Raw genomic sequence first — 8,722 nt, 5'->3', positions numbered from 1 at the left:
TGTAACTGGCCCTGAGTCCTCCAATCTAAGAGAACATGTGACCTAAAGAGCAAGGTGATTTTTTTTTTTTTGCGGTGCTGGGGATTTGAACCCAGGGCCTTGTTCTTGTGAGGCAAGCACTCTACTAACTGAGCTATATCCCCAGCCCCAAGGTGGTCATCTTTATTGATGACTGTGAACATATATTCAATTACACAAGGAAGTTTCCTTAACTACTGATCATTCCGGAAACTGAAACAACCCAATCAATATTCAGATTTTAACCGCTACCTGATTGTTGTTCTTACAAAATTAAAATCTGAACATGAACCCATAAGACCTTTGAGTGGCCTCATTTGGAAGAATAACATGAAAGCATATTTTCAGAACCTCTCAAGCAGTGTGACATTTTATTAGAAGTAAATGTTTAAATAATATTGGTGACTCCTCTCCTTCATCAAAGCCCCTGGAGGCATATTGACTACCATCATTTCCAAGGGAGAATTGCAGAACCGGTCTGTCCACTTACCAAAACTTTGTAACCTACTGATTGTGAAGATCATGACACCTGTGAGGGAGCATTGGTGCCCTTCAGAAGACAGGTGAAGGTTCTGCTGACATTTTAGATAATGATGTTTTACATCACCCTCTCAATGTCATGATTCCCAAATGTTTACAGTTCTTCAAACACAATAACTCCAAAATAAGGTCTCATGATATAGCATGTGTCAATCAGTTTATCTTTAGTAGGACTCAAACTCTGATGATGAGGAACCAGTGGTACAAAGAAATGTGTGCCAGGCTCTTGTGATGCTGCTTGATTGCCTACTTCCTCACATGTGTAATACAGGTGAGAGCATGCTACAGAGGACTCAAGACCAAGATGAAAATGCGGCTTTAGAAGACTGTGAACTTTGGCATACTTTGACTGAACAGCCAATATGCAAAGATATGTTCATGATGCACCTTCCTAAATTGATTCCTGTGTTAGTGAAAGACATGTAGTACTCAGACACAGATATGGTGCTGCTCAAGGGTGATGTTGAAGAACCTGAAGTGATTCCTGATGGTGAACAGGGTGTAGAGCTACATTTTCACTGATCAAGAACTGTGGATCAGCAGCATGATGAAGAGGGAATTGAAGAGGATGTTGATGAAGAGGATGACGATGATGATGATACAATTTCTGCCTGGGATCCAAGAAAATGTTCTGCTGCTGCATTAGATGTTCTTGCAAATGTGTACTGCATTGAGCTAGTGTCATGACTCTTGTTTCTCTTGAAAGAATTGCTTTTTCATCATGTATGGGTTGTTAAAGAATCAGGCATTTTGGTTTTAGGAACAATAGCTGAAGGTTGCATGTGGTGCATGATTCCATAACTACCTGAGTTTATCCCTCCCCTTATTCAGTTCCTCTATGATAAAAAAGGTCCCTGTGTATTCCATAACATGCCGGACACTTACACTGTGCACACTAGGTAGCTAGTCAGTCACCAGACATATACCTGGAGCCATTAATGGCAGAATTGCCAAAGCATGTCCTGGATGGGAACAGAGAGTAGGAGAAGCTACCAGCAGTGCCTTTGATACCCTTGAAGAGGAGGCTTGTACACAGCCTGTTCCTTACCTTGCTTATATGTTTGATACCCTGGTCTTTGCATTCAGTAAATACCAACATAAAACAGGCTCATTGCTTATGATGCCATTAGAACATTAACAGATTCTGCAGAATATTATTCAAACCAACCAGAACATATTCACATTCTAATGCTTCCACTAATCCAGAAATGGAGCATGTTAAAGGATGAAGATAAAGATCTCTTTCCTTTGAGTGCCCATCTTTAGTACCCATGGCCCTGCAGTCCAACTTCCTTCTGTACCATGGACCTGTGTATCAGCATTGTGTGAACCTAGTACACAAGACACTTGCACAAGTCCTCTGAGCGATGCTCAACCAGATCAATATGAGACTCCAGAGAAATATTTTATGAGAGTGGCTATTGATTTACTCAGGGACCCAGATGAAGGACTTGGAGGCAACATTGAACCGCTGGTAGCCCAAAGTAACATCCTAACACTAATGTATCAATGCATGCAGGTGAAAATGTCAAAAATTCAGAGTCTCCTCGCCCTTTTAGTTGACCAGACCAAAGCTTACTTTCAGCATGTTAAAACTTGCATAGTCAATTTCATGCCAATATTGGGAGCCAACCTAAATCCAGAGTTCATTAGATTCCACAAAAAGGCACCTGGAGAAATCTTCATTCACAGGGCTATAGATATGCAGCCTTACAATCCTGTGTTGTTGCACCAGCTTGTAGAGATCATTAACAGACCAACACATGAGAGATGTTGTTATACAGCAATAACAATGCTCATCTTGTTGCATTTGTCCCAAGAGGTGGCCCCCATTCTACAGCAGTTCATAATATGCCAGTGTACCTCTCTGAGAAACAAGAGACAATGAAGAAAAGGACTCAGCATTCTATGGGACTCTTACCATAATCAGTGTGAATCCTAGTGGTGTAATCCAAGATTATTTATATTTTTGTGATGCTGTTGCCTCATGGATCAATCCCAAAGATGATCTTGGTCACAGGTTCTGTAAGATCCTTCATGGATTTAAAAATGAAATTGGGGATGAAATTTGGAGGCATTTCTCTGTCCATTTTCCTCTTTCCTTAAAGAGTGTCTGTAGCATTTTATGGTGTTTAATCTAGCACATTTAGGTTGCTTAGATCCCCATAATTAGGGGTCCTTTAATCTTAGAGACTACAAAGGAGCCTCTGCACTCAGGGAAATTGTTTCCCTTAACAGAGGGAAGGTTATATCAGTAAGGAATACAGTGTAATCCCAACCCTACTGGGAGGGGTGGGTGGCAGGTGTATGGTTATTATATTAAGTCAAACTTGGGAAATGTTTAACATCTGAAGCCTTTGTGGGTGGAAAATACAACTTCAATTACAACTCTGCACTGGATGTGAAGAAGCAAAGACATCTATTCAGTGTACTCACAAAACGGTATATTCTGGAATATTATGGGGAACTGTATCAAAACAAGTACCACATGATGGTGCATAGGGATAAGAAAGAGGAAAAATTCTGTAATTCACATAAAGGAAACCTAAGAATGGGTTACAAACAACAAAAAGGTTTTATTTTTTTAAATGTAAATATTTTCATATAAATGTTTCCATATTATAGTGCCTTGTTTTGCATGCTGATAAAGACCTACACAAACAAAACTAATAGAGTCAAAAATTAGCTGAGCCTCCCACTGTACAAGAAGGATCTTGGAAATTACGATGTAAGACCCTCCCAAAAATATTGGAAATAAACAAAACAATTACAAACAATGAAGCACCCTGTGAAATCCAAATGAGTCAAGCCTTGTACCTTTGTAGGGTGGAAAGGGAGGAGGAATAAAAGGGGTTGGACATATCAAAACCGAAGTTGACACCTTGAATTTACATTGAAACATTAATGTACTGCATATTATTTAATGACTGTGCTTCATTAGATTTAACTTTGGGAACAACGCACTTTATTAAAGTGCAGTTTAAGGTACAGGCATGCATTCTGGCTTGTAGCGATTGAAGGTAAATCAGTGGCAAGCTAGCATCCTGCATCACGTACAGCGAGACTGGTGTTCCTTGACCTATGTGGCACCAGTTTGCATTCCATTTTATCATTTTGGTGTAGCCCTGCCTTTAAAATTTCTTTTGAAGATTTGTGGATTTTATTTTTATTAAGAAAATAGATATTTAAAAAGTAAATAGATATGTGAAAGCACTCCAGTTTTCAACTAGGTCTTGAAATATCTTTTTAGGCTCTGTTAGGAATAAAATTGGTATTGTAATGTGTGTATTCTGCATAGTGTGGAAAGCTGATGCTGAACCGGTGCAACATCTTTGCCTCCGTGCTGTCAGTGTTCTGTCTTTCTACATGGCTGTATACGACCAGTGATTGCTTCAAACCTTCCAAAATTTAAATGACATGGTAAAAGATCTGTAAAGGGATGCATGAGAGTAGTTGGCACATGAAGACAACTGTACAAGATGAGAAATGATTGCTGTCTTCAATGTGTATTCCCACTCAACGTATTGCCTTCATGCTTTCCTTTTTGTGTTCAAAAGTTTGATCCAAAATAAATGTTTTTTTATAAATGTAATGCAGGCTTTCTACACTGTAATTGTGCAACTTGGTGGCCCTCTGTGCCCTAGATACATGCACACAGACGGCAAGGTGAAAGTTACAGTGTGAATGTTTGTTTGGTTCCAGTTCTTTTCATTTGTTTAGCTTTTCAGTTATTTTTCTCTACTTACATGTATTCCTGTGAATAAATCCTTGTTAAGTTAAAACAAAAAACTTTAGCATGGTGATTATACTTAGTGGTTTCCAGTGATTGTGATAAAGATAAGGAGGGACAATGTGTGTAACAGATTAAATGGTCCATTTCAAGAAATAGAAATATTTGGGAAAAAGATGCAGTTGGAAGTTGTACAATTTTGAAAATGTAGTAAATTACACTTAATTGATTACCATAAACTGTTACAGAGGTTAACCATATTCCATGTGGATTTCACACCAATGATTAGAGATTTTGCTGCGGAAGTGATGACAGAGTTAGATGTTTACATTTACAGGTTGGTGAGTGAGTGAGAGTTGCTCACCACCCTAAGCTTAACTGACCCCCATAAACTCCCCTAACTCACACTGAGGTGAAGGAGTGGAGATGAATACACACCCAGTTAGACCACCACTGTCTCCCCAGTGTTACTCCTTTCTCAGGAATGACTTGGGGTGATGCCCAGCCGAGGAGTTCTTATCATCCACTGTCCATGCTGGCACATGGTTAAGTCCTCTCCTGGGCTCTAGAGGTGCAGCTGCCTGGTGCTGTGCTCAGGCCTCCTGCTGTCTCTCCAGGCTGATCTGGGCTCCAGGGTACCCTGCTCCCACTGAAAAGGCACCAGATTCACATAAAGCAGAGGTGACTGAGCTGCCCACATCCCACATGGCATTGTGCTGGCTGGACAGGTCCACCCTGCCTGCAGACACAGTTGATGGGAGAAACTGCATTCAGCAAAAGTATAGAGCACAGACAACATTCGGGAGTAAGTACTTGGCAGTTAGCATCCAAATGCATCTGAATCCTCATTTTTATTCCGCACAACACACTGCATTCTGATCCAGAGAGTTAGATAATCAAGGAAAAAATTATTTATTCTGCAAAGATAAACAGGCACAGAGAAGACTTTTACAGTAGTATTTGCTATGATTTCTGGTGCTTCAATAATAATGCACCTGGAGTGTCCTGGATGTCTGCACAGAATGTGTAACTAAGGCATGTGATCATTCTTCATGCTAGCTCTTAGGGGTTTAAAATTATTCTTTTCAAATTACTTTTAATTACCACACACCTAGAAAATGCACAGAATTAACTGCATATATTCAAGAGGTAACAAAGTAATACATTCTTTTAAGGCAAGAAGCACAAAATGCCAAAGAGCTGACAGATGACAGGGAGTTAGCAAAGAATTCATTTAGTAAATAATATGTGTTATTTTTCATCAACTTTGGGAATAAAACATCTAACATTGAATATAATTTGCATAGAAGCATTTTGAACTCATCAACCTCACCAATTTTCCTGATCACAATTATGTTTTCCTTTTCAATAATTTTTCACATTTCATATCAAATGTATATCAGGTGTCAGTAGAGTTTGTCCACTGGTAAAAATAAAAATAAAGTTACACAGATTTGGAAGCACATTATGGAGGTCAGGATGTGACAAAGTGCCCCTCAGCATTCCTTAATGGCTGATGAACAGCACTAAGCCATAATTGCTAAGAGGAAAAAAGTAATACAGAAAATAATTAATTCCTGTATCTTGTAACCCAAGCAATCCTGTGCATTATTAAATGCAATCTGTTTCACATACCCTTCCTTATTAAGTATTATCAACAGAAGGATGAAAATGAAACCCCCAGCTGTTCCCCTTACAGAGGACAGCACTTGGGCCAGTCCCTCCCCATACTTCTGGCATTGAACATGTGCTAACTTCTCCTCCTTCTTTTGCTGACCTTCACGCTACCTGAGCTGTGTGTTATCATGTTTCTAATTTTTTCTTCTTAAGAAGAAAATGCAATAAGCTTTTTGACTCCTTGAAGGACAATGTAATTCTGAGCACTTCAAAAATTAAAGGTTAAACTACAGAAACTAAAGCTTATTTCCTATTTATAAAAATCTAGGTTAACAAGGTAATCGTATCTTGTAGTTTTGTAAGAATACTCTGAGGAGCATTGAAATAAAGTGGTGATTAATATATTTATTGTATTATATCCATAATCTGAAGTTTCCTATGAGATTAATCCATAAAAAATTAAGTCAAATCTAGAGAAGAATTTTAGAAGTTATAAACACTTAAACAATGAAGGATTTTAATTAAGCTCATATGATTCAAACTACTTACAGCAGAATTTTCCATTTGTAAAACAAAAGCAGTACAAGATTTGGTTAAAAAAAATAGAAACAAAGAATATATCTTTGTAGTTGTATGCCAGTTTCCAGTTTCCAAATTCCAAACATATTTAATCATCCATCTAATATTTGACACAAAGGTCTAGGGGTGGTCAGCAAGGACACCTGGAGTGCCTGGAGGTCAGTATAGAAGGTTGAAAACCTGCACGATTTTTATTTGGATTTGACTGATCACCTGTCACCTTCTAAATTTGTCACATGCACTTTCTTACATATTTTATTATCTCTGTCATGGTAATCAAATTATTTAAAAAATCAATATTTTTTCTTCTTTCCAAAAACTCATTATCTCCAATAGCTGTGGCCATACTTGTGTCATCAGTAATGTATTTAATTGATATTACTGCTGTAAAGAGATCTTACCTAGCTAGTGTACAGCCCCCTGGGCTTTCATGAGCTTGCCCCAGCCTGCACTGTGTGCCACAGCAGTTTGGAAGGGGAAGATCTGCTGGGGAACCCTTCATCTGTCAATCAGTAAAGAATGCCAGTCCAGGTGAGTGGTCAGTCAACAAAGCCACCATGCATTAGTTCATGAATGCAGGTCATGTGAAGGACGTCCTGCACTTACTCCTGAAAGGATAAAAAGGTGAATAATACAAGGTCCCAATTGAAGGAATTTGCACCAGTGATTTCAGTGATGAAAAAATACTGATTTAGTGAAAGGTAGTGTGACATCTCCATATCTAATACTATGGAAAAGTGGGAAATAATTGAGTTGTAAAGCAGTTTCCAGAGGAAAAGAGTCATTTCAGCCTCTCTTAAAGACAAATTCATGACTAAAATAAAAAAAAAAACACAATTCATAGAAATAGGGAAAATTAAATTGGTATGTCACAGTAGAATACGCCTCTGTCAGCAAACCCAAGGGATGCTGCAAACAAGGATGTCACTCAACTGTCAGCTTCAGATTTGTTTGGAAGTGGAAAGACAGATGTGGAAGAAAGTGATTGCAGTTAGACTGAGTAGGACCCCTTCAACTTCACCCTCAGTTTCAAGTTAAGAACAACCTACCATTACCTCTTCATGCCTCCCAGGTAACCCTGGGAGACACACACATATCCCAGAGGAGCCTAGGCAGGCTCAGCAAGGTCAGTTTTCTAAGGTTAGTGTGGTTATTCTGGCAAGGTGCTGAGGCAGACCCAGGTTTGCAAAGGGGTGAGCTGAAGGTGATTTTAGTGACTCAGAATTGAGCTGGTCTAAGTTGCTTTAGAAGTGTTGTACTTATGAGCTAAAAATCCCTTTTATGATATGCAGTCAGTTTCTTTTTGTACATTTATGATGCCATTGAGAAGTAAGAAATATAATGGAATGTGTCAACAATGGAGATACAAACTCTTGTGTGAACAAAGGAAACTTCCACTTCATGGTGCTGAACACAAAGTAAAAACATTAAGGTAAAAAGTAAAAGTTTAGGAGAATGTCAGCTGGGCTGAATTCTGACATATAATTCATTTATTGGAGATGAAAAGAGAGCCCCAGTGGGAGCCGGAACAGGAGGGCTAAGGGTGTGTGACCTGAGGCAGCACCACCCAGGTCCTGGGGGAACCACAGGAAAGGTGGGCACCTGAAGCACAGTCCAGGTGCAGTCAGGTCAGCTCTGCTTCCTCAACACTGCACCTACAGGCCTGGGAAGGGAAACGTTGATTGTTACAGACTGTTTCCTCATGAGTAAAATTTTTATGATCATGGTTATAAATACTCAAACAATAGATAGATTCCTACATAAAAATATAAAAAAATTAATTACATTTGCTTTGTTAATCATTATTAGAATTATGAAGTGTGGAGAAAATGCAAAATAATGGTAAAATTGTATTTCAGGAAGAGACAGAAGTTAACTAAATCACAAATCATGTAAAGGACATTGTGAGAAAAGTGGTCATGCAGGAGAGGAGGTGAGCAGCCCCTGCAAGTGCTCTGCATGGGATTCTCAAGAGGTCAAGGGAGGCATGATGGGGGAGCTGAGGAAAACCCTGCAGGTCACAACCAGACCCTGGGTTTCACACTGCCCTGGGGGGTACACTCTGCTCAGAAATGATTAAATAATCAGAAAATCAGGAGTGACCTTTCCTCTGCAGGGAAAGCAACTAAAACTTCAAGAAACACTGTGGACATTAATTTATACTCTAATTGCATTAATCATGATTTGTTTCCTCTGTCTTATGACTTTATCATTCCATACAACCAGAACTTCCAGTAC

At 39.1% G+C, this 8,722-nt stretch overlaps 1 pseudogene; it reads left to right on the top strand.

Moving 5' to 3' along the window:
- The first annotated feature begins 222 nt into the window (after nucleotides 1-222).
- LOC124973538 (transportin-1-like) lies at nucleotides 223-2,699 on the top strand (annotated as a pseudogene).
- The last annotated feature ends 6,023 nt before the right edge of the window (nucleotides 2,700-8,722 follow it).

Source organism: Sciurus carolinensis (assembly GCF_902686445.1).
Source record: "Sciurus carolinensis chromosome 19 unlocalized genomic scaffold, mSciCar1.2 SUPER_34, whole genome shotgun sequence".
Classification (NCBI taxonomy): domain Eukaryota; kingdom Metazoa; phylum Chordata; class Mammalia; order Rodentia; family Sciuridae; genus Sciurus; species Sciurus carolinensis.
The sequence above is the reverse complement of the archived record's forward strand: the minus strand, read 5'-3'. Positions and strand labels throughout refer to the sequence as shown.